The sequence below is a fragment of the Cebus imitator genome, unplaced genomic scaffold (assembly GCF_001604975.1).
Source record: "Cebus imitator isolate Cc_AM_T3 unplaced genomic scaffold, Cebus_imitator-1.0 Scaffold7, whole genome shotgun sequence".
Taxonomy (NCBI): Eukaryota; Metazoa; Chordata; class Mammalia; order Primates; family Cebidae; genus Cebus; species Cebus imitator.
The window spans coordinates 5,541,008-5,566,831 of NW_016107322.1; the positions used below are offsets into that span (position 1 = coordinate 5,541,008).

Below are 25,824 nucleotides of genomic sequence, written 5' to 3' on the forward strand. Positions count from 1 at the left end.
ATTCTTTCAAAATCTTCATAAAATCATTTTAATCACATCTATTCTAAATTTGTAAAATCATCTTAGACAACTTTTTCTGTCATCACTATCATTGAAAAATTAATAACCCATTGACGGTCTCTACAGAAAAAAATATATACACCATGTATTGCATGTAATTTCAGAGTGATGATTATTTTGTGTAAAACTTACTCTGATCCAAATTTAAGGGCTTCTAGTGTAGAAGAATGTTTCTCATTAAATAAAGTAAGACCTATAAATGGCTTTTGAAATCTGACTTCTACAGATAAAAAGGTACTTTGTGCCTGCATAACACTGTAAACATGGGGTGGGTTGGTGGTGGGAGAGGTGGAGTACACAGCTAACAGTGTGTCTATATTCATGCACCAGAAATGATTCTGGAACTCTCTGCTCTTATTTTTCTTTTGCTCTTTCAACTGTCTTACTACTCATTCTCTGGGAGGCCCTGTATAACAGCACAAGAAGTAAAAAGGAGATGTATCTAATAAATATATTCCTAATATACTGACTGTAGTAAACACAGCAAGAACAGAAAATGACCCAGCGCATTAAAGGTTATTATAAACTACATTAAACTAACTTATTATTGTAAACAAATAAAAGCCCTGTAAATATCAGGATATATTTATTTAACAGTTGCATATGTGTGTTGAATAGTCTGAATAACCTCAAGTAATAGCCACACTTTAAGACACTGTAAATTCTTAGCTTGTTATTAAAGCCAGTATTATAATCCTAAATGTCATCTTAAGAAAATCCATGGTTGTAGGATCACAAATACATATAGTCTAACAATATAAGCAATCTTAATTTTCCCTAATTAAAAATTAGAGTAAAATCACCTGCCATGAGTGATAGCCAAGTATCTTTTACATCAAATTTATCAAAATAAGCTTTTAGGATAGAACAATTTTGATCAACTGTGTTAATATTTCAGAACTGCTTATAACAGTACCATAAGTATGCATTTTTTAATGCATGCAACTTACAAGTGATAACTACCCAATGGAACACTAGAAACTTCATCACATTGGTTTATTTTGCAAGTTACTTAATATATGTGTATTCCATTCTCTTCTTGTTCAAATCTTGACATTAAGAGTTCTCCTCATCTCAGAAAGAGCTCCTGAAAAGTATTTTTAGATTATAAAAGACTGCATTTATGCATATACATACAAATATTTCCCCTAAATAATGATCAATATCTTCTAGCTATTTTCAGTATTTATTAGGAGATGCGGGTCCAGAAACGATCAGCAACTTAGTAGATTATCTCTTAGCACACTTGATTTTTATTGAATGTTGTCAAGGCATCAAAATGTGTGTATTCATCATTAAAAAGTGTTAAATTTGCATTTATTCTTTCATCAGCTGGGCTAATAGCTGGGTGTTACTGTTGTTTGTGTTGTTGTTTTAAGCAACTAAGGTGTTAAGAGGTCCTAATTAAGTAAATTAAACAAACACAGCATTAAGTTTCAAAATCAAAGTGTTAGAACAGATACCTGTTTGATCTGCAGTTGACTAATGAGAGCAACAGTACATCACAAACACATTTGATGTTATTCCTGGCTCAGCATATTTGGTTTGATTAAAAAAAAAAATCTCACTCAAGTAACTGCCCAATATATTGCTCTGAGAGACTGAGAGGAAATTAATGATTTATTTCTAGCTTACTTGCCCATATTTTGCAAATAAATCAATACATGGATGGATGGGTTTTTTGGAATGCCAATGATCTATGTTACAGTGTAACATTATCATGGGAAGAGCATAGTGGAGTTTGCAGGGCTGAATCACAAAGCACAATACAACACAATAACAACAACAACAACAAACCAGGGGTAAATCATTTCAGCACAATTCACAAATTACACAAAGAAGGTAATGGCTGGCTTACAAGTTCCACAAGCATTACTTGAGACACTTATGGTCCAGTGAGGAAAACAATACAGATAATGATAAACTAATAACCACAACTAATGAGAAAACATGATCCAATGAAGTTAATTACATGATAGTTCTTTCATTCTTTCTAAATTGAACAGGGTATCACTGAGAGAGAATTTAAGCTGTACCTAAATGAAAAATTATCACGTTCAAACATAAAGTGAGAGAGAGAGAGAATACAGTAATCCAGATTAAAATAATGTGGGTTAGGAAGCAGGAGACAAGTAGGATGGGAGAACCTAAACACTGAATTTAACTTCAGCCCAAATCAAGGAAAGTAGGAGAAATAAATCGATGTTTATAAGGGAAATTAATAATCTCAGTTTAGTGCCTAATTGAATCTGTAGTACCTATAGGAAATTCAGAACAAAAAGTTCAGGATGAATATCTAAATTTAAGGTATAGATTGAGTAAGTTGCATAAAGGTAATAACTGAAGCTTTGGGAGCATTTGAGATGGCCCAGAACATATGCACTGTGTGGTTAGAGAATAAACCTGTGGAATGCCTATATTTGAAAAGACAAGCAGCAGAAGATGAGAATAAAAGATATGTTCAGAGAGCAGTAGAGGAACCAAGAGAGAGTATTTCAGATGTTACAAGAGGGTAAGGGTTTCACTGAAAAATAAAAGTGACCAGCATTGTCGATGACACATATTAAGTAGCAGATTTAGCTTAGAAGAGTATTTGCACTTTTTGAGGAAGCAAGCAGTTTCATGAAGTGGCAGGCAAAGAAATCAGATTGCAAATTGATTACGAAATTGATCAGTGCAGGAATTGGTCAGAATGAGTAAGGAAGTTTGTGAAAAAGCAGGGTCTGTTTTTTCCAGAGAGAAAGGTACATTGGAAAATGGAAGGCAGCAGGCAAGTGTGTCAAAGAATTAACACATCACTTTAAAAGTATCGTATTTTAATGTGATTTATCTGTGCTATTCATTAAAGAGGTACGTCAATCAAGCCTGACTTTCCAACCAGGATAATTAATGGATAACTTGAAACAATTAAATTTCAACATCTCAAGTTGTCTAATACTACCTAACTCGTAGTTACTAAGAATGAAAATGTGTAATGTGTGTGGCTTAAAATAAAAGACTGTGATGATAAATTTTAGGTGTCAACTTTATTGGATTAAAGACTACCTGGGGAGCCAGTAAAGCATTAGCTCTGGGTGTGTCTGGTAGGGTGTTTCCTGAGGAGATTACTGTGTGAGTTGGTGGATTGGGTGGAGAAGATTCACCCTCAATGTGGATGTAAAAGGCAGAAGAAAGGTAAATTCTCATTCCCTCTCTCTCCTGGAGATAGAACACCTTTCTTCTGCCCTAGTGTTGGAGGCTTTCAAACTAGAGCGACTCCATTATCAGTGAGGGATAGGAAAATGAGGCTGGGACTGGCTGGGTTGCATTCCCAGAAATGTAGGTATTCCTAGCCTCTAGATGTTTACGGGCAAGGGAACAGATTGATAATGTTTACTAAACAGACCCAGACTTAGAAGTGTCCTGATATTCTATTACCTTGAGAAAAGAAGCATTCCTAATTTTGCTTTCAAGATCACAATATTGATTCTTGCAAAATACACTAATTAAGAAAAGTAATCCTTTATCACAAACTTTTGCAGCAGAGCACATCTCCTCATAATCTTTTTTTATCCTGTACGTAAACAAGTATTGTACCTAGTGTGGATGTGTTTCTTCTCTTACTTTCAGGAACACCCTACTCCGTCTATGGAGTAGCTGTACTTTCACTACTTTACTTTATGAATAAACTTGCTTTTGCTTTGCACTGTGGACTTGCCCTGAATTTTTTCTTGCACAAGATCCAAGAGCCTACTCTAGGGATCTGGATCGGTACCCCTTTCCTGTAACACTCAGACACCAAAAGTTCCAGGCTGTCCAGCATTTGGACCCTGATATTTGCACCAGAGGCTCCCCAGGTTCTCAGGACCTCAGTCTCAGACTGAGAGTTTTACCCTCGACTTCGCTGGTTCTGAAGCTTGAATACTTGTACTGAGCCATGCTACAGGCATCCCAGGATCTCCAGCTTGCAGATGGCCTGTGTCGGGACTTCTCAGCCTCCATAATCACATGAGCCAATTCCCCTAACAAATCACCTCTCATATATCTATCTACATATGTATCTTATTGATTTTGTCTCTCTGGAGAATGCTAATGAAAATAACTTCGCATTTTCAAAATATTTTTTGATAAAAGACGTATACTCATGTGAATAGAGGCTTACAAAGCTCTGAAACTCAATCTCATTATAAATGTTTCCAAAGACTATTATAGGACAAATAATCATGAAAGGAAAAATAAGATATTTCTGCCTTTCTTGTAGACTCTAAAACATGCATTTTTCTCACTTTGAAAGTAATGATGTAAGTCAACAAAGCATTCGGGAAACAAATGTTTTCCACCCAAATAATCTTCAGAAATATTCCTAAGACTATGAATCTATTTTTCAAAGGCCACAATGACTGCTTACATCGCAGACAACCTGAAATTGATGTTCTACAAAATAACTGGATAGTGCTCTTGATAAGTGTCAAATTCTTGATGCACAAAGAAAGACTGAAGAAATGTCAGATTGGAGGCAAAGTGCCTGACAGCTACCTGCAATGTCGGATTCTGGATTGTATCCTAGACTGTATCCTCAGGGAGACAACTAAGGAAACTCAAATAGGTCTATGAATTAGTTAATAGAATGGGTTCAGTATTAATCTTTTGTTTTCAATAACTGTTCCCTGATTACAAGACGTTAACATTTAAGACGCTGCTTACAAACTGTCAAGGAATTTCTGTACTACTTTTGAAACTTTTTTATAAGTCTGAAATTATTTAAAAGTTTCTTTTAAATATTTCTAACTACGAATAAAATGAAGAAACAATTATCTGGAAAGAATATAAGAGAGCTGAATTTAACAATGTAATTTTAGGTGTCATACTGCTTTTTAAAAATTTCAACCAGTTGAAAAATGGCCAGACCCAAGCAACAACAAGAAAACTTACCAATAATGCTGGGATCCTCAAGAAAGAAATTCTTTGTTTACATGTGAAGTAGTCAGTGTGTATCTTAGGAAAAACAAAACAAAAAACCTCAGAATGTGATTTTCAACCTGCATTTTCATGTGACTGTCCTAATGTAAAAGTGATGGTCAAGGCCAAATTTTAAGTTTCCATGCCATATGATTTTGCATTTCTACTCTGTGAAAGACACTAGTTATCATAAACAAAACACTGTCTGTGATTATGAAAATACTGCTGGAATATGATACGTGTTTCCCAGTAACAGTATTTCATAGAATCTGTTATGACAAAGAGGCAAGCGAAGTCCTGTTTAGAAATAGAGGAAATAGGAAAGCTTTGGATTAACTCAGCAGAAGCCTGGACACACGGCTGGCACCATGGAGAGAATGAGGAAAGGTGTCGGGGGGAAGGGTCATTTGAAACTATTAAAGAATTATGAAGGGCAATGATTGAGACATAAAGGAGAAGGACATTTTAGGAAGAGAAAAAACCTAAGCACAGGCATAGGATAGAAAATGACAGGGTTGTTTTCATTATCTAATTCGAATGAGAGGTGGAAGAGCTCCAAAATTGGAATTTCCTTGAACGATAGCATGTGAGGAAAACACTTTGGGGTTTAAAGAGCCTTAGGGCTCCCATCAAATTATGTGTTGCAAGTAAACACTAACTCCTCCCACATTTAAAACCAGTTTTACTAAATGCTGCTTAATGCATTTCTGTCTCCAAATTCAGCAAAGTTCCATAGAACCTAATATATGAAATGCACGCTTTAGTTGCCATTTCCAAAGTATTCCTGGCAAATTTCCAAGTGCTGGAACTTAAAATAATGCTCTAAGTGCATTGTTTTGTATGTAGCCAATTATAATTCACCTGCAGACTTCTTAAAACGTCAATAATTCGAGACTCTAAACCAGTATCAAGTTGTCTACTAAGGTTCCAAAACACTGAAAAACACTGTTAACTGGATATGGATTTCATTCTAGCAGTAATTGCGAAGATATTTTAGCAGCATTTGCTTCCTGAAACACTGGTCTCAGAATATGTTAATTGGTCTGATGTAAAAAGTATTCTGTCAGTCAATACATTTGGTAAACATTGGGTTAAGCAAGGTTAATCAGATTTCTTTACTGTAGAAGATATTGAAACCTTGAAACAATTAATGAGAAATAAGGTATTTAATGAAGAAGAAGATAACATGCATTGTCACAGAAACCCAGCAGAAATCTAGTGATAAAAGTGTTCTAGAACACATACTTTGGAAAAGTGTGAACCAAATGCATCTCTGTTTGGCCTCATTTTAAATATATCGGACATTTGATGGGACAGCTTATCCAAATGTTCATGAAGAAAGAGAAAATTTCTCCTAAACAACTAGATTTCTGCATACTTGTTATTACAACATTTCCAATTAATGCCGTCTGTGGGAAAATTTTCTCTACTTGAGAAAATGTCTGAAAGCAGAAATTGGTGACAGGAAAACAAATCATGAACAGATATATCCTTTTCTGCCAATTTCTTCAGGGAACAAAAGCTAGTTAGTCAACCAGAAGCCTGAATTTTATTCATCTTATAATATAATTAAATCATGTGAAATGATCAGTTAGATGATAATGAAACACTGCAACAGGAAAAGCAAATCACTAGATAAGTCTCAAAAAAAGGCATAAGAATTGGAGCAGCAGTTTGAAGATATTTACCTATATTGCAGGTTTGTCTTATAATGCCAGCCACAACATGTACATCCATGAAAAATAACTATGTAATGTCAACACTTTGGAATTGGTTCACAATTTCAGATATTAGGAGCTAAAAAAAAAAGAATAGATATCTATGCCAATCATGTTATGGTTCTATGGCTTGAGAAGTAAGAGGCATATAAAAATGTCTAACACTAGAATCTGGGGCGGCAGAAAGAATGATACTCAAACAAAAACATTAATATGTCAAACCTAATTTGAAAATGTCAATACAATGTCATCCGATTGTTTCTCTGAGAAGGTAAATTTTGTGATTGTAGTAGGGATTGAGATTAAAGCTATTTATCATATCTACCATCATATTTATCTTATTTCTTAATCATGGAAGTGTTTAAAGTTTTCTTGGTACTTTCATCAGGCTACTTACATAGTAATTTTCAGTTTACAGCCATCCCTCAATTGACAAACAGTGAGATTATCCTTTAGTGGATGATCAGAATTCCCAGTCATGGGGAAGACATCATATACTCTTCAAAAGAATAATGTATGTTTTAACATAACTTCTTGTGTGGGAAATTTATCACCATCCAAAAGCACCTTGTTTTCTTATACAGTTCTAGAATTAGGTCCCCCCACACAAATAAATTACTTAATCGGGGTAGTCACCTCTTGTCCAGAAGTGACATGTTTTAGAAATGTGAATCTTGGAGAAAATGCTGGATTTTATTGCTCTTACTACTAGTAAGAATGTATCTAACTTCAGTCCAACTATCTCTAAGTTGCTATTACATTATTTTTTCTCACGATTTTTGTAAATCTCACTCTCCACAATATTCAGCAAACTCATGAGGAAGAAAGATTGTCACAGTATGTATACAAAGTTTTCAGTAAAGATTGATGATCAGAATAATACTTGATTTGAAAATATTGCAATGCTTAAATATTATTTAGAGTACAAAAATAACAGGTTTGCTAAAGCAAAGTTGGTCCTTCTTTCTCCTCTAAGCAATTAAGTGTTTACATCTTATTCAATACTCCCTCCCTGGAAAAGGAAGTGCTAGCCTTATGTGGCAGCCACCTGCAGTGAAGAAAACAGGCTTCAGTTGTCCTGCCTGGAAGGTTCTTCCCCCAGGTGTAGGCTATATTAGCTTCAAGTCTTCCAACTTTTTATTCAAGGATTATTTCTTCAGGGAAGTTCTCACCAACTACCCTACCTACAATTGTTATTTATCTTCCGGGCTCAAATGGATCCTCCCACCTCATGCACCCAAGTAGCTGGGGTGAGAAGTGTGTGACACCATTCCTGGTTAATTTTTGTGTTTTATTGTTGGTACAGACAAGGTTTCACCATGTTGCCCAGGTCTCAAATTCCTTGGCCTAGGCAATCCACCACCTCAGCCTCCCAAACTGCTGGGATGACAGGCATGAGGCACTGTACCCAGCATCTCTTAATTATTAATCATTATCAACATACTGTATACTTTACCTACTTGTTACCTAATACTGAACTAAAATGTAGTCTCCACAAAGATAAGGAGTTTTGTCTTTTTCTTTCAGTTCTACATCACCAGCACCTAGGAGAGTCCATGGCTTAAACAGATGCTCAATAATCATTGAATGACTAAATCACCATCATTATAAAAGATTTCTTTTATGTATACAGATAATTCTGCTATTTGGTGCACTTTGTTAAATAATTACATACCCCAAACCCTTTAAAAGCTCAACAGAAATTATTAAATGCTGATATAGGCAATGTCGGTGTTGGGCAATCAATAAAATGAATAGCCAATAAAATTAATATTGGGCAATCAATAAAATGTTATAAAAATACATTATGATGAGTGGATATTCATGTAACATATAAAAACAACACACCTTAAAAAATAGTAAAACAAAATGGATATTGAAAGAAATATTAGCAGTCTGTTATATGTATAACTCTCTAAATTTTAAAACACAGGCTCATCTTTTTTTTCAAATTTTTTTCTTTATAAGTCCCAAGAAGCACACTCAAATTGGTCATCTAGTTATTATATTCTTTATCCAGATTTTATATTCATTTGCTATTATTTTATTTTACGGCTCTTGTGTTTTCAACTTGGTTGTAAGTTTCTGGAAGGCAAGATTACGTACAACAGTGGCCCTACAGCATCTAACTCAGGAGTAAATGCTCGGCCAACCCTGATTACATATGTGTTGATTGATTGGTTGATTGACTCATTTATGATATCAAATCTAGTATCTATAGATATAGAAGTAGTTCTCTGTAACCTTCAAGTCAATGAGCTCTATAGAATGACACCAAGGTAACAAGCAAAAGAGATAGCACATCCAGCCCTTACTCTGCAATAATATGACATTTAGGGTATCATGGGAATTTCTAATTGAAAAGTTGAAGGAAAAATCACATTTTACAAAGGACCCACACAACTATGAAACCAAATGCACTATCTTGAAAGCAATTTGCAAAGGCATTCAAAATTTTTTATATATGAAATGTCAAAATTAGGAAAATGATATTCAGTGTCATTAATTATTGCACAATATGAAATTTACTTAAACTATTGTCAAACATTTGGATTATTTTTAAATTTTGTTATATGTAAGTCTATAATGTATGTTAGCTAAATTTCTGTATGATCATAGAATTTCTTTATTCGTAATTTTTTTTTCTTCATCATCTCTTGAGTAGCTTCCATGCTTAGGCTTGGACTTCCAAAAAGCCAATGAGTCACACTGGGGAAGTCTGTAGCACAGTTTAAATATGGGATTATATTAGAATCCTAAGAACACTCTGATTTTTTGCTGGGAGTAACAATCCTTGCAGTGATTAAAATACATGAAATATGATGCAGTTTCCAATGAGTGAAATAAAACCATTACCAGACACATGCTACTTTTTTCTGAAAGACAATTTGTGAAGTCCTCAAACAGCACAACATACAACTTCTTGAAATATTGATATTTAATATACTTATATTTGGAATAGCACCATGAAAGTCATAAAACACCTGCCTTTCACTCAAAAACAGTGCTCCACTAATTAAATTCAAAACCTGAAGGAATTAAGCTTAGTTTCAAAATTATCTCCTTAGCCAAAAGTTTTGGAGAATAATCTAAATATTGTTCAGGGCCACAGTAGTCTGAAAGTCAAAGAGAGAAATCAGACTAAAATGGGAAGGACATTTATCAGTAGCAAAAACTGCATATCAAAACATAAAACAGAAATTAATATGAAAGCTGCAGTTAAGTCATGACTGATTTGAGAAGAATTGTGACTATTTAAAATATGTAAACCATCTTGAATGTTAGTTTTTCAAGCAAGAAATTCCAAGTATTCAGGCATTTAAAGATTTTAAGATGGTCAACATTTTTATTGGCATGTTTAAAATGCTCCCATTTTAATTAAGGAATGCAATTTTAAAGGCTAATAGAATGAATGGAGCTATATTAAGTTTTGAGCCACTTTTAAAAATGTAATATCTACTCATATAATTTCATTTAACACAACGAAATTAAATATATATACATATATTTTATATGAATATACATATACTTACATCATATATGTATATTTATATGCATGTATTTTAAAAATTTTGCCAGCAGTTTATTAAGTTTCATTAAAACATCACATTTGGATAATTAGTGAGATTGCATTAACAATAGATTAATGTATGATCTTTCAATCTGTGAACATGGTATGTCTTTTAATTGATTACATATGTTTAGTAGATCTTATTTCAACCAAGTTTCAGTATAAAAAATCAAAGTCAAACATCAAAAATGTTAGTGCATCTAAAAAGCCTTTCTGAGAAACATACTGCATGCAAGTAAATGGAAAAAAAATCCAGAATAATTTCATAGAAATCTTTCAGAATAGACAATCACTTGGAAACTACCTCTGTCATAAACAGGAGCAAGAGTATCCTGGGGGAGGAGACTAAGTTAGAAAGGGTGATTTCAAATTTTAGATCATACATTCATATTCCAGAGAGAATAAGAAATCGACATGCCCTATAAATATCTGTTCTAAATCTAGGTAAAATACATTTCAGAGAAACTTATTTTGATAATACAAAGTCCTGTTTTTCTTCCAATCAGAAAGGAAGCACTCATAATCTCACATTTTAAAATTCAATAAAATCAACTTTTAGCTATGTAACAAATATTGGTTAGAACACAAGTGAGATAGTTTTCTTTGCTATATGCTTTACCCATCTTTGTTTTGAGGGAACAGTTTTTAAGAAACAAATTATGTGTCACTTGACATGTCTTCTTTTCTCATAGAAAAGGAGTTCTTTACTTAAAAAATTGAATTTGCATTATTTGTATAAAGTTCTAACAGCTAAGTACTAATTCACAGACTAACCTTTGAAAATTACCTACAATTTGTTTTTACTTTACACTATTACCAGTTACCAATTTACAATGTATACTTTAATCATTTAAGAGCCATTTTATAGAGTTTATTCTTAACAAAGATCAATAATAATATCATCTATATTCTATGTATTTCCAATAACTGAAATTAAAACCTTTGGTGAAACACTATTCCTAAAAACAAATATATTTGGTAAATATATCTTATACATTTATCTTAAAAGCCACTTTATGAGCAAAGTATGAGTACACATTGTTATTAATAACTCTCCCACAACCCAACAATTTAAATTGATGCAGCCAAGGTCTTGATTTAGGGAGAAAAATACAAAAAGGACCTTTCAGATTTTTGTCATGTCCATATTGTTCAATGGTATCATCCTCAAAACAGATTAAATTTTAACTTGTAGTATATATACAAAGGGATCATTTCAATACGAAAGAACTCTAGCATTTGCAAACAATAAAAGAACAGATTTCCTCATGTTGCAACATCAAAGCAACCAGCCTTTTTGTTATACTGGATGCCCAAGTTTCAAAGGCTTAAATCGCCATAACCTCATGAGACCACCTGGCATTTATTTCTTTTAATATCTCTTGTCAAAAACAAGGCAGTGATCAGGCATGAAACACCACAGTGCACTCTACTTTAAATGCCCCATCTTGTCATAATTGTTCTTTTTAAAGAGAAGGGTCCTTAATATATTAATGAGCACTATTGTGAAGTAGGAAACCTAACCACAAAGGGTAGCCATGTCCCCTGAACTGATACAGATTTCCGCTTAGAAACTAGAAGGTAATTCAAATACTTAATCAATAGTCATTTCTCCAAAAGCAGGACTGTTTAATAATGATAGAATAAAATATCAGATTGAAGTTTAAATCTTTGTTTAAAACATATTTTTAATTCATCACGGTTCTCATCTCATTACTTTGTACAATACACATAGTATAATTCACTAGGTATCATCTGGGTTTTGTATTATGTTCTCACATGTAAAACATGTATAACTGTGCCTTCTCCTCATTGAGCTGGATATCACCAAGGAACAAGAACTGGCATTGGGTATAGCAAGAGGACCTATTGGGGACGCAGAAACAAGCCGGTGAAACAAACCACAATTACTTTTGCACCCACCTGATACATAGAAAAGGAAAATAATGCTTGTTTTGCTTTGTTTCTTAGTAGCTCCTGGCTAAATGTTTTATAAATATCATACATGAAGGAATTCCTGTTATAGATGCTGGTAGAACCACTGTTTTCCCTGGAGAGATATATATGTTCACCAGAGTGTCTGATTCAACAATACCTCAACAAAAGCATGCCTTTGTGGTCTGCATCACACAATCCCACCAAAAGCAGCTTTTATAAATTGGATTGGTGTTAAAGTACATGTTCACTTCAATACACAGAGCCCAATAACTTGATCAATGCAATTATCTTGAAAATGACTAGAAGCCAAGAATACAAAGATAGAAGACAGATACATAACTATTAAAGTCTCTGACAGGGGGTTTTGAAAATAAATTGCTATAAAGCAAGCTATTACTTGTACTGGTACTTGCTACACAAAGCAGAAATGGGACAGAAAAGAGAAAATATGGAAGTAATCACTAAGAGAACCACAAAATTCCAGGAAAAGTATTTGAAATTAGTAGCAATCAGGAGTTGACAGATGGAGCAAAAATCGCTACTCTGAGTGGCACATGTAAGAAAAGGGTCTTTTCAGGAGACACTTCGAATGCTATAGTCTGTAGAGGAAGGAATGTCTTCTGCAGGGAGCTGCCCTCACTCCTCCTCTGTTGACATACATACTTTCAGGAAGGTTAAATATAACTCTCTTCTGGAAAATATCCTATAACCTTCCCAAGAGAGTTAATGGCTCTTGTTCAATATTTTCAAGAATTTGGGTCATACGTCTGGATTGTAATTATTTACTCATTACTTTTTTTTCCCCCCCCAAACCCAGCATGTGCACTCTCTCAGGGTGAGAACAGGATTTCAATCATCTTAGCATTTCTCAAGCCTAATCACTGTACAGTATTCAAATTTTTCTAATTTTTTGCTTAGAAAAGATTTATGCATTTATTCTGTTTCTCCTTCAGAATTTTTAAGGATAATATTCTTTGTTCTCACACTAATTGTAACTATTTTAAACTACATCTGTATTATGTAGAACAAACATATTAAGGGCCTTTTATTTCCTTACCTCTTCCTAGTAGGTAGAAAACCCAGACTTTACTTCTAACTAATGTGCCTTATTGTTTATAGGCATACTTCCTGGTTCCCTGTTCATATTACACAGTCTCCCTAATTGGCGATTAAATAGTCATGCACCTAGAAATGGTTATCACATCCTCTCTCTGTTGTCTCTTAGCCATTTAAACCTTCCAGTTCTAGCTCTCAGGTGTGAAAAAAAAATAAATAAATAAAGTAACACAATCAATATAGCAGAGTTACTGTTAAACTTTCACATTACCAGAGTGAAGTCAGAATAGTATGATTCTCACAATCAACATTCTGGAATGAAACTGAACTAAATGGGCAGACTGTTATAATTTTGTCACTGGACAAAGAATGACATTAATCAGAAGTCAGCCTTCGAAATAGGTGTCTAAAAATAGCTGTTATCCTCACAAAATCAATGTCTATATACTTTTATATTTGAGCATATGTGTATGTATATACACGTGTGTATATGTGTACATATACATATATACACATTGATGTATTTGTATACGTATCTGTACATTTATGTGTGTACACATACATATAATATACACTCAAATATGGAAGTATGTATGTTGGATCCCCACCTGAAAAGACACTTAAATAAGTACTAACACAGAGTAAAAAGAGGGGGAATAAGATAAGGGAACATTTTCTGCAAAAATTTAACAGCATGTAGAAAGCCAAAAGCATAGACAGGGTTTGGCCTAGTGGAAGATTTTTTTTTTCTTTCATTCTGTATTCTTGACCCACAGATTGAGGGGTAGAGTGGAGGGGAGATGGTGAGAGAGGCTGCAGAGGGTTCTGACTGTTGATGCTGGACTGCTTCCTTCTTCTGGATACTGTGGCTTCTCAGAGGTGGTGAAGAAACCCACAAAAGGGCAAGAATGGAACGTAGTTGAGTCCTTTAAATCCTGGGAGCTCAGATGTGGTGCTGGCAGGCCACCATCTGCGGGCCGTGGTTAGAGTGGTGGAGTGCCTGTCTTCATCTGGGGGAGCCCCGAAAGCACATCTGGTGAAGGCTCCGACAGGATGGCAGTGCCATCCAAATGGCAGCATCCTGAGGTTTCGCCCATGGGCGTGAAATAAAGAGGAAACATTCTCTCTGGTCTGCTTACCAAATTTTTTTGTACTAAAAATAACCAGTTTTCTCATCCTGAGAACTAATGACTTAAGGCAGTTATAAACAAAGTATCTGTTTGAAATTCAGAGTTTAGTCTGTATGGCTAGGGGGCAACCTTATTTAGCAGCACAAATTATGTCTAAATATGGAAAAAGACAGGTGGTCAGTGTAGAAAATTATACTGAAAGATTTTTTTCCCTTGGCTGACAGTTAGCTTTTTGAAAATGAGGGCAAGTGGGTCAGTTATCAGGGAAAGGTTGTCCAGGGACAGTGAGAAGACAGGGACATTCTTTAGACACTCTGGAATGTTCTCTAGAGGCGAGAAAGAAGGTCTGGTTTTTGCTCTGCTAGGTTCTATTTTTAATCTTTTGTTACTGTATTTTCCACAGATATTCCAATAAAAAATATAAATTGTGAATATAAACTTTGTTACTTGTTTTGCAATATTTGGTCACACGGACTGTGTGGCCCCTAATAATTTTCCATAGCAAATATTGGTTATCAGAAAAATGTACTACAGACTTCTAAACTTCCTGAGTCTCCCCTGCCTCATGTATAAAAGGTGAATGATGATGATGCCAGCCATTAAGGGTTGTTGAATCTGGTACTATGGATATATGCTGTTATTTGGGAGAAGAATTTTGTTCTTCCAGAAGCGTTTGGAATGACCTGTGAAGGATGAGTTTAACTTCCAAACAGTTAAATGTAGTTGGAAAAAGAAGAAAACAAATTTATTTTAGACAGCAGCATTGAGCAGCAGTACATACAACCTAAGCTGGGTACAATTTAGAAATACCTAGTGTACTATGTGCCATTGCCAATGAAACTTGCAAGGGGTGAATGTAGCATCTTCTATAGGTTCAAGCCTCATGTGTATCTTAGAGATGATAACCCCAAGTCCTCAGACCTCAGTTTTATCTGATGTTATATTAGCATAGTAAGGGCTGAAGATGTGGCTTAAGATATCACTGGTTTGGTTGCCTGGAGTCTAAAATCAATACAACTGACAAGCAAGTTGGGGGGACTAGTCAGTCACAAATATTGAAGTTTATGGATGATGTTCACTGTCTCAGTTACAAGTGAAGCTGAACAAATGGAGAACAGAGAACAAATTCCAGGAGGCTGCATGACATTATACTTCCAGGGAAGGGCCAGGAAGCAAATCACTATCAAAGAAGCAGCTTTGTGTGCTCATATAATTTTAACGCACTCACCTGGGCCACAAAAAACAGATGAATCTCTGTCTTGTGAATTGTCTTGTCAATTGGGAATTGTAAGGTGTCCTGTGAATTAGTATATTTTAAACTATATTTGGCAGTGAGTATTATCCATTAGATGGAAACTCTCTTCATGAACACAGAAAAACACAATATTTTTCAGACAGAGGAGAGCTTTATACCTGATTGACCTTTGTCCTGACTGACCAAAGTGGTTGCTCTTTTCCCACAGATATTTAATAGGCAGATGAATAGCTCCGCCACAATAGCTCCTGAAGGAAGTTCTTCTCGACTATCATTTTCCCCAGCGGATCTTTCTTGCCACTGCCAAAACTCAGAAGGTGGAAATCTCTTAGCCTCTCGGCTACTGGAATATGGGCACGTGAGATGGCAGTAAAGTACCTTCAAGCCACAGTAGGGTATTGAACCCTCACTGACATTTTAAGCCCAGGATTTTATATCTGTTAACTTGCCATTTTTACTCCTATTGCGTTTGTACGCTTGTGAGTTCCCTTGAGAAATGTCTAAGTATCTGCCCTGTTAGACACATCCTAGAAAAAGGAAGATACAATCCCTACTTTCATTATTTTCTATACAGTCATCTGTCTTACAAAATTGGAGTCTGATGAAATGGTTAAAAGTGTCAGGATTTACGAAGACCCACGTGGTAGACTGCCTTAGCTCAATCTGATGTCACAGCCATTTACCATTCCAAGCAGCTCTCTGAGAGAGCAAAGTTAGAGGGAAAAACACAGGCTTCTAGAGGTTCTGAGACGTGCCCAAGATTGCACAACCTTCGGTGGACAGGCTGGCCAGACCAGATCCCAAATGCAACAAGATACTGCTCTAATTCTTCTCCTTCTACACAAGGGCTTTTCAAGTGTTTTTCTCATTTAATGTGAATAGTCCCTTTGTTTAAATTACATGTTACTTAGAAATCACAAATAAAAATAGACAAAAGTGGCCGGGCGCGGTAGCTCACGCCTGTAATCCCAGCACTTTGGGAGGCTGAGGCGGGTGGATCACGAGGTCAAGAGATCGAGACCATCCTGATCAATATGGTGAAACCCTGTCTCTACTAAAACTAAAAAATTAGCTGGGCATGGTGGTGCGTGCCTGTAATCCCAGCTACTCAGGAGGCTGAGGCAGGAGAATTGCCTGAACCCAGGAGGCGGAGGTTGCGGTGAGCCGAGATTGCGCCATTGCACTCCAGTGTGGGTAACAAGAGCGAAACTCCGACTCAAAAAAAAAAAAAAAAATAGACAAAAGCAAAAGTTATTCAGGGTCTTCTAGGTGTGCTTTTCCTGGGAGGTCACCATGTCACATGGAAGAATTTTCAGGTTCTTACAGACAGGGTTCTGCAGTATTCCTTGTGTAAAGGCCAAATAAGATGAAAGATCTAACACACTTAGAAAATTTAAAACATGTGCTTGGTTCTATTGTTTGTTTTTCTACTTACCTACATATGGGAATTGAAGAAAGGAAGAACTGTACTAAACATTAGAAAGAAAAGATATTATCTTCATGCTATTAAAACTTGCACAATCTTTTTCTCCTCCAAAGCAATTTTTTGTAGAAGAATTTTAAACCTTTTCAAAAGAACGTCAGCCTTTACATACTATCACATCTACAACTACTGTGTTAATATAGCAAAGACATTCTGAAGCCCCAATTAAATTTGAATTCATAAGCATATGCCCTTTAGAAATAATAAAAATGAAAGACCAAATAACAAATTGATAAAAAAGTATAAACCAGGAAAACAAAAAGTTGTTTTTAAAAATCTTTCATACAAATACCACTAGAAAGAAAAGGATTTCAAATAATTCATATTTCTCATTAGTTTTGAAGCTTAAGGGATTTGGGAACATCTTTAATCCATTTATCTCTTTTATGTAAGAATTTGAACTTAGAAACAGTATAAATATTGTAGATGGTATACATTTATACTAGACACTGATTTTTAGAGAACAAGTAGATATTCATTGTCAAGAAATTCCTTTACACATAATTATATACACATCCCCTTTGCTTGTAAAGGTTTTGTGTATCCTTTTTTCTCCCTTAATTAAAATGGAAAATGTTTTGAGTCTTTTGTTACTTTATATTCCACAGATGTTCCAATAAAATTTTTAAAATTACAAAAACAAACACTGACACTAGTTTTGCAATATTTATTTACATAGTGTGGGTGGTCCCTAAAACTTTCCATGGCCAATATTTGTTATTGGGAGAACTATTTATTATTCCTTACAAAGATATTTAAAGAGAAAAGACACTTTAGTTTGACAGACATGCCTGGATCGTAGCTAGTACCCCTAATATCTCCATTATAAATAAGATGATCATTGGGTTTTTCACTGAGATGACACCTAGTTCTTGGTATGATTCAAAATCACTGGTGAAGCAGTTTGGAAACTTGCTATATGTTTTAGTGAGAAATATTCAATGGGACATAAGAGTTTATGTGTATGTGTGTAGTGTGTGTGTTTTAATTTGAATGCTGACATTTTTGGGGTATTTTGTTTAAAAATATCATACTCTGAACATATATGTTACAGCTCTTAACTCTAGATTAATCATCTGTGATCTTGGGGATGCCATCACATCCTTGAATCTGAGTTCACATAAAATGAAAGAGTTGAACCAGGCTGCCTATAGGAATATGCTTGAATCACTCTTATCAGGGAGGGCTATATGAAGGGTAGGATTCTTAAGCTAGGCTCTAAAGAAATGCTAGGACTTTAAGGACATCCATAGATAATTTTTCTTATGATTTTCATTATGTCAATCTTCAGTTGTAGAACTTTTCAAAAAACAAATGCTTGTTGGAGGACAATTCCAAATTACTTTGCCTAGAAAGAATAGCCTACACTGACTCCTTTCTGCCATTTCCATTTTTCTACCACTACTAGCTTAAAGGAAACTTATGCAATGGATTCAGCTACTCATTTATCATGTCAAGAACACACATCACCTCTTATGATATCTTTGACCATCCTGTCATTCCAAGACCTGTCCCTAGAATGTACCTCTCCCTTCTTGAGTTCTTCAACTCACGTCTTCCCCTGAAAAGTTTTCATAAAGACATAAGCCAATCTTCAATTTCCTTTTTTTTTTTTTTTTCTTGAGATGGAGCCTTGCTCTGTCGCCCAGGCTGGAGTGCAGTGGTGTGATCTTGGCTCACTGCAACCTCCGCCTCCTGGTTTCAAGCGATTCTCCAGCCCCAGCCTCCTGAGTAGCTGAGATTACAGGTATGTATCATCACGCCCAGCTAATTTTTGTACTTTTTAGTAGAGACAGGGTTTCACCATGTGGATCAGACTGGTCTCGAACTCCTGACCTCGTGATTTACCTGCCTTGGCTTCCCCAAGTGCTGGGATTACAGGTGTGAGCCACTGCGCCCAGCCTCAACTTTCCATCTCTGATGGCTTCTGTTACTTCCGGAATACAATTCCATTTCTACAACATGACAAAGACGCCTCTTTGTGATATGGGTGTTGCCTCTAGTCTAACTTATTAATTAACAGATAATTAATCATAATATATAATGTAATAGGCAGTGGGCCAAAATAACAAATCAGACACTCATGGCTTCTGTCATAATGGAATTTGCATTCTAGTGAGAAAGACAGATAAGAAGCAAATAAACACATTGAAATGATGTCAGACAGTGATATAAAGAAAATCAAGCAGGACCAATGTATAATAGAATGGGGAGGTGGCAGATCAAGAGGACTTTGAGGAAAGTACATTTCAACAGAATATATGACAAGAAGATGTCAACCAAGTCCAAATCCAAGGAAAAAGCATTACAGGCAAGAATAGCAAGTGTCAAGGGCAGAAATGAAGTTTGGCTTCTTCAAATCACAGAGGCCACTGTGATTTTGTGTAGCATGCCAGCTACAACATACAGTTTCAAATAGGTCCAGAGTAACAGGCAGGGCCAGCGTAAGTAGGGCCTGATTGGGTAGGATGGAAGGAATTTGGATATCTTCTTACTACAATAGAAAGCTACAGGAGGGTTTAAGCAAAGTGAGAAGGCTGCTTTGACTTATATTTTTAAATGATTACTTTCACTGCCATGGGGAGAATGCTTTTCAATGTTATAAAAATGAAAGAGGAGGCCATTGTCGTAGTAACTTTATCTCCAGCCATTTTTAAATATCTTCCCCTTCCCCTGGATGTGACTTGCAGAGTAGTTTTTCTACTGACTAACATAGAAGAGTTAGAAATGAAATTTTGTTTTGCAAAGATTATGTTTTAACCAGTAATATATTATTAGTGTGGAAGTCAAAAGAGATGAATGTTCTAAAAATGTATAATAATCAGTTGTGTTAAATGCAGGATTCATTAATTCATTTCAGTCATTCCTCTGTAAATACTGGTCAAAAATTAATATATATCAGGCACAGTGCTACTTTCAAGGATTACAGAGGTGGCAATAATAACAAGAGCTAAATAACAACATTAGTGAAAACATAGGACATGTACTGTGTATTACTCTCTGTGTAACACTCTTTACATATATTAACTTATTTTTCCTTATAACGTCTCTATGAACTATATGTTATTTGCCTTTTTTTTTTTTGAGATGTAGTCTTGCTCTGTTACCCTGGCTGGAGAGCAGTGGCACGATCTCTCTTCAATGCAACCTCTGCCCCACAGGTTCAAGCGATTCTCCTGTCTCAGTTTCCAGAGTAGCTGGGATTACAAAAGTGCCTGCCACCAAGCCTGGCTATTTTTTGCAGTTTTTTTTAGTAGAGACAGGCTTTCACCATATTGCCTACACTGGTCTCAAATTTCTGACCTCATATGATCTGCCCATCTCAGCTTCCCCAAATGCTGGGATTACAGGTGTGAGCCACCCATGTCTGGTCTATTATTTGCCATTTTACAAATGAGACAATCTACAACAGAAGGGTTAAGAAACTTCCCCATGATCATTCAGCTAGTATATAGCAATATAAGATATTGAATTTACAGAATCTAGCTCTAGAGCCTACACTTTGATTAGCTACTTCATAGGTCTTTAATAAAAATAAAACAATTATTGAAAAATAAAACAAATATTGTCTTAACTTTTATAAATTATTATTTGATCATTAAGATATATATTAAGCAAAATTATAAGGAAATGTAGTAAAAGTCCATGGTCATAAATTTTGCAAGAGTAAATTTTTAATAATCTGAAATACTGACATTCCTTTAATATTATCAATGAGTTAAAAAGAAAACAAATGTGAGGACACATGAGCAATGAATTTAGCCATTTGTTTGAGAAATTGCCAATGAGAAGAAGAACATCTAAAAGTAAGAGCAAGAATTATAAACACAATGTTCTTTAAGAATGGAAGACTCTGAACAATTTTGGAAATAGAGCAAAGGTGTCAGTTGTAAAGTAAGTGTAAAAACTTTAAAATGGAAAGAAATAACATGTACACAAGTCCTCCCAGGCAGGGTTGATTTAAACACAGGTGAAGGAATTATATTCAGAACAGGAGAGAAAATTTTTATCAACAAAGCTTTAAAGCAATAAGGAAGAAGGTAATGAGAAATAAAATTTAGAATAGAAGTAATTCACATTATATAGTCATATTAATAGAAACACCATATAGGACATTGGAACCATATATAAAATAACAAAGAACATTAAATGACATAGAAGTGGCAGATAGGAATATCATTTATTCCTTGCTGAAACAAGACTAAAAAATAATGTCAGAACTCTATTGTTTGTAATTTGTCACCTTACAAAATATTCATACTTTTGTTCAATATTTTATGTGTTAAATGTAAAACACACCATCACACAAGTTCAGGTCTTTTGAGATTATCAAACTCTCTTAAGGCGTTGCCAAACTTAGAGCCAGTCGAGTTGAAATGCTTGATAATCTCAATCAACATCAGAGCCGAGTAGGCTAACTTAACAATGGTGTTCTAGAAAGAATTAGTCTGGTATGAAAACATATTCGCCAGTTGCTTAGGACTTGGATAACCTACTATGTCTCATGTAGGCCTTACATATGGATATCTATAGCTTAAAGCCAACTCTGAAGTTAGGAATGAGTGAATGAACGAATACAGAAGTAATCAGAGAAGAGATAGACAGAAAGTGAGAATGCTACCAGAACGCCTCCACAAACCACTGAAATTGGTGAGATGTGCACCGCTGTGTCTTAGCGCTCATTACTCCACTGGGGTTGGGTGTCAGGCATCATCAAGAACAGGTGTTGGCATCGCTTACAGCTCATTCATCATTAGGCTGCAGCAGTGTTAACATATGCTGTGTTAGTGCTAATCATGTTTGTTTTTACAATCAATGTTGATCTGCCCTTCATCATGCCAAAGAGATAAATGTTAGCTGAGGAGAAACAAACCTGGAGCATCATCTTATTTACTTACCCAGGTTCCTGTTCTCCCTCCCCCATACCTTAGGAAAATTCTCATGCCTAGAACCTGTAGATGTTTAAAGATTTCAAATTCAAGATTTTGAGATAACTTAAAAGTATGCAGAGAGCATTTGTTTAGAATCATATTTGACATAGACTTATTAGAGAACTCCTGGTTAAAACCTTAAATTCTGATATTGATTTTATGTCATTGATTTAACTGTAGATCATTTAATCAATGACATTCTATTTAACAGACTACTTAGAGATTAGGATTTAAAGACAATTAAATTTGAATTATAGACAGCCCATCTTGCTGTTCAATTGTTAACGTGTAAGATCAGAATAAAATGTTTAGCATCTCAGAAAAACCAGGAAGCATGTAATCAGGCCTATAGAGCAATGTTACACATATTCATTGATTAGGTTCTGTCTGATTTAATGAGAAGACTTAAACACAGAGTTGCCCTCTTCAGTATATCTGAGGTTTGCCTTAGGCATATCACTTAACTTCAGCGTAACGAATTCGAGTTTGTTAATTATTTCATTCAGGATCTCTAAATTGCAATTTGCATAGCAACTGTTAGTTCTTAAATAGAGTTCTTAAAATGTTTACAGAAATTTTCTTCTTAAATGTTGTACTCCTTACCTTGTTTTCTTTTGGAAACAGTTTCACTCTTTGACCAAAGCCAGAGTGAAATGGCATGATCTCGGCTAACTGCAACCTCTGCCCCCAGGTTCAAGGGATTCTCCAGCCTCAGCCTCCTGAGTAGTTGTAATTATAGACACTCACCACCAAGCCTGGCTAATTTTTGTATTTTTAGTAGAGACAGAGATTTCACCAGGCTGACCAGGCTGGTCTCAAACTCCTGACCTCAGGTGATCCAGCCGCCAAAGTACTGGGTTTACAGCCATGAGCCACCAAGCCCGGCAGGTTTTGTTTTTTTTTTTTTTTTTTTAATGTTGCCAAAAGTTTTGCTGAGTAAAAGCACATTTTAATTTAAACTTTTTGCAAATATGATAATTTCTAAATCAGGGAGTAAACAATTGAGACTGTACAGCCAAGTAATTTTTACAGCTACATTTTTTACAGTTGTTTACATTTTGTTTTGTATTGTGTTGGTGCATGTATGTGCTATGACAAGAGCTGCATCTTTTTCATTTTGCTTTCTGCTGGCTCTCTCTCATCACGCTATTTTTTCTTTAGGGCTCTGGCTTGAATTCCACTGTTTGTGGCTTTGGCATTTTACTTTCAGGTCTCTGACTGTAGCCAATTTAGTATCTTTTTATTCTTTCTTTCCTTCCTGTGCACTAGTATAATTTGTTCTTGAGACAGAAAATTGTTTATCTGACAAGCTTTTAGTATCTTGAACTTTTCCTTCTCTGTTAAACTTTACCCAGTTAGTTCCTTCTTTTGTAGCTGAATTTTATTTTTAATTTGAGACAGAGTCTCACTCTATTGCCCAGGTTGGAGTGCAGTGGCACAATCTTGGCTCACTGCAACCTCTGCCCTCCCCTCCTGGGTTCAAGAGATTCTCCTGCCTCAGCCTCTCTGGTAGCTGAGATTACAGGTGCATACCACCACGCCCAGCTAATTTTGTATTTTTAGTAGAGACGGGGTTTCACCATGTTGCCCAAGCTGGTCTCGAACTCCTGATCAAGTGATTCGCCTGCCTTGGCCTCCCAAAGTGCTAGGACTACAGGCATGAGCCACCGTACATAATCCTGGCATAATCTGCTTTCTTAAACATAATTATTTTTATTTTATTTACTTTACTATCTGTAATATTGCAGTTGTATTCAACAAGACTTTATGCATTAAAATTATTTTTCATTGTCAATCAAATATTAAATAGCCATTTAAACAGTTTTGTCTCAGGTCATTTGACCACTTATTATAGTCCTGAATTTCATGAGGTTCAGCTGGCTGAGAGGCAGCCTGGAATGGTGATTCAAACTTTGGAGTTAGATTATTCAGATTCAAACTCCGGCTCTTCCATTACTGCCTATTTATCCTTGCACATATAACTCAATCCTGCTGTGTCTCAGTTTCCTCATCTACAGAATGGTGTCGCTATTACCTAATACAGGGTTGCTGTTGAAGATAAAGTTAATCAATTACAGTGCTTGAAATATTAGAAGTTTATTATTGAAAGTATTTACTTAGCTTTTAGTTTTCTTACTTATCATTATTATCCCAGTTTTTCTAGGATGAAATGCATTTTATGTTACCTCCATGTACAGACACACAAGATCACATATATATATGCTACTCACAGTGTCTTAAAGGTAACCATTTGGGAATCCAAAATATTCTCTAAAATTCAAAAGGAGTCTCTGTCCATAATCATATATTTCACCTCAATTAGCCTGAGTGTCCTTTACTTGCAGTCCCAGGGATCTGCATTTTGCTTAATGAATGACGGTGCTCTCAGGACAGATCACTTACATTGATAGGAATGGAAAACATGGGACAGTGGGTAGAAGACCAAATACATCATGTCTCTAGCCTCCTAACAGTTTCTCATAGGACTCAGTGAAAAAAAAAATTTCAGCAACCAAAAGAAACTGCCAATGAGCAGCAATATGAATTAGAGGAGGTCAATGATGATGCATTGACAAGTACATGTTCACTTGCCAACTTCCCACACATTCAGGTGTCAAAAAATTCAGGGTGAGTAAGTATATGGAACACTTATTTAACCAGTTTCTTCATGAAATTTTAAATTTTAGAATATATTGGCATGTAATTCTTTACACAAATGTTAAAATACCACTGTAATTGATAGTCACTCCCTGCAGTTCAACCATGCCCAAATTAAACCTGAATAATGCACTGTCTGTGCTTCAGACTATTTCTGAATACCAACATAAGAAAAAAAAAACTGTATTTAAATGTAATGAAAAAAATAAGTCATGTCACTAAGTTGAGAGTGAGGCATTCTCTCCCACAGTTCGTTGAATTAAATCAGCCCCTCTGCTTTCAGCAATCTTAATACAAATCACATTATATGATAATAAGCTTGTCCCCTTTACTTAGAATGAATTATAAAAGCAATAATAGCTAAAAAATAATTTTAGCCCTGAGGTAAATTTCTTCTGTTATTTTGAAAATGCATTTACCATATAAGACTGCAATCTCCCTGAGAGCATGGAACCATGACTAGGTAGTCAGTCACTATAATCAAAAGAGATATCTACTCAGTAGGTATTTATTGTCCAGGTGAATGAGAAAACAAAAGCCATCAGGTTATCAGAAAGATCTCAATGGTCACTAACTTCTTAGTAAGGATCAGAGGTTGCCATAGTAATGTCTATCTACTACTGTGTTTCACATTTTATTTCAGTTTTTGATTTTCTCATTACATTCAGCTTCACCTTCATGAACCCTACTTTGTATTTTCACCTCATTCTATTATTCATAAAGCATGGAGATATCTGTATGAGGAATGGATTTGACTTGCTAGAATAAACCTGTTATAAAAATGTTCATTTGTGCATTTAAGATTTGTGAACATATTCAATTCGAGTTAATAAAAGCATTTTTGTTTTTTTCTTTTATTTTGTTACCCTACAAAATGTTGGGAAGCCTGTTCATGGCTTTCCTTTTAATGTGTTTGGTATGAAGTGACAGAATGTCCTGGTTCCTTTCTGAGAGTCACCCAATTTCATAGGACAGAGAAAGGTCTGAGTAATCAGAGAGTGACATAACATAAAAGTAGAATTTGACAGAAATAGAGTCAACTGTCAGTTCAGTATTTTCTGTTCAACAAAGTTGACATCATTGACA

General features: G+C 35.3%; 1 long non-coding RNA gene across 1 annotated transcript in view; it reads right to left on the reverse strand.

Annotated features, from left to right (window-relative positions):
• Nucleotides 1–1,077: 1,077 nt before the first annotated feature.
• Nucleotides 1,078–25,824, reverse strand: part of LOC119472861 — a 193,895-nt gene continuing 169,148 nt past the window's right edge. Inside the window, exon 4 of the long non-coding RNA XR_005202039.1 lies at nucleotides 1,078–1,147. This is a non-coding gene — a long non-coding RNA (uncharacterized LOC119472861). The remainder of the gene's footprint in view (nucleotides 1,148–25,824) is intronic.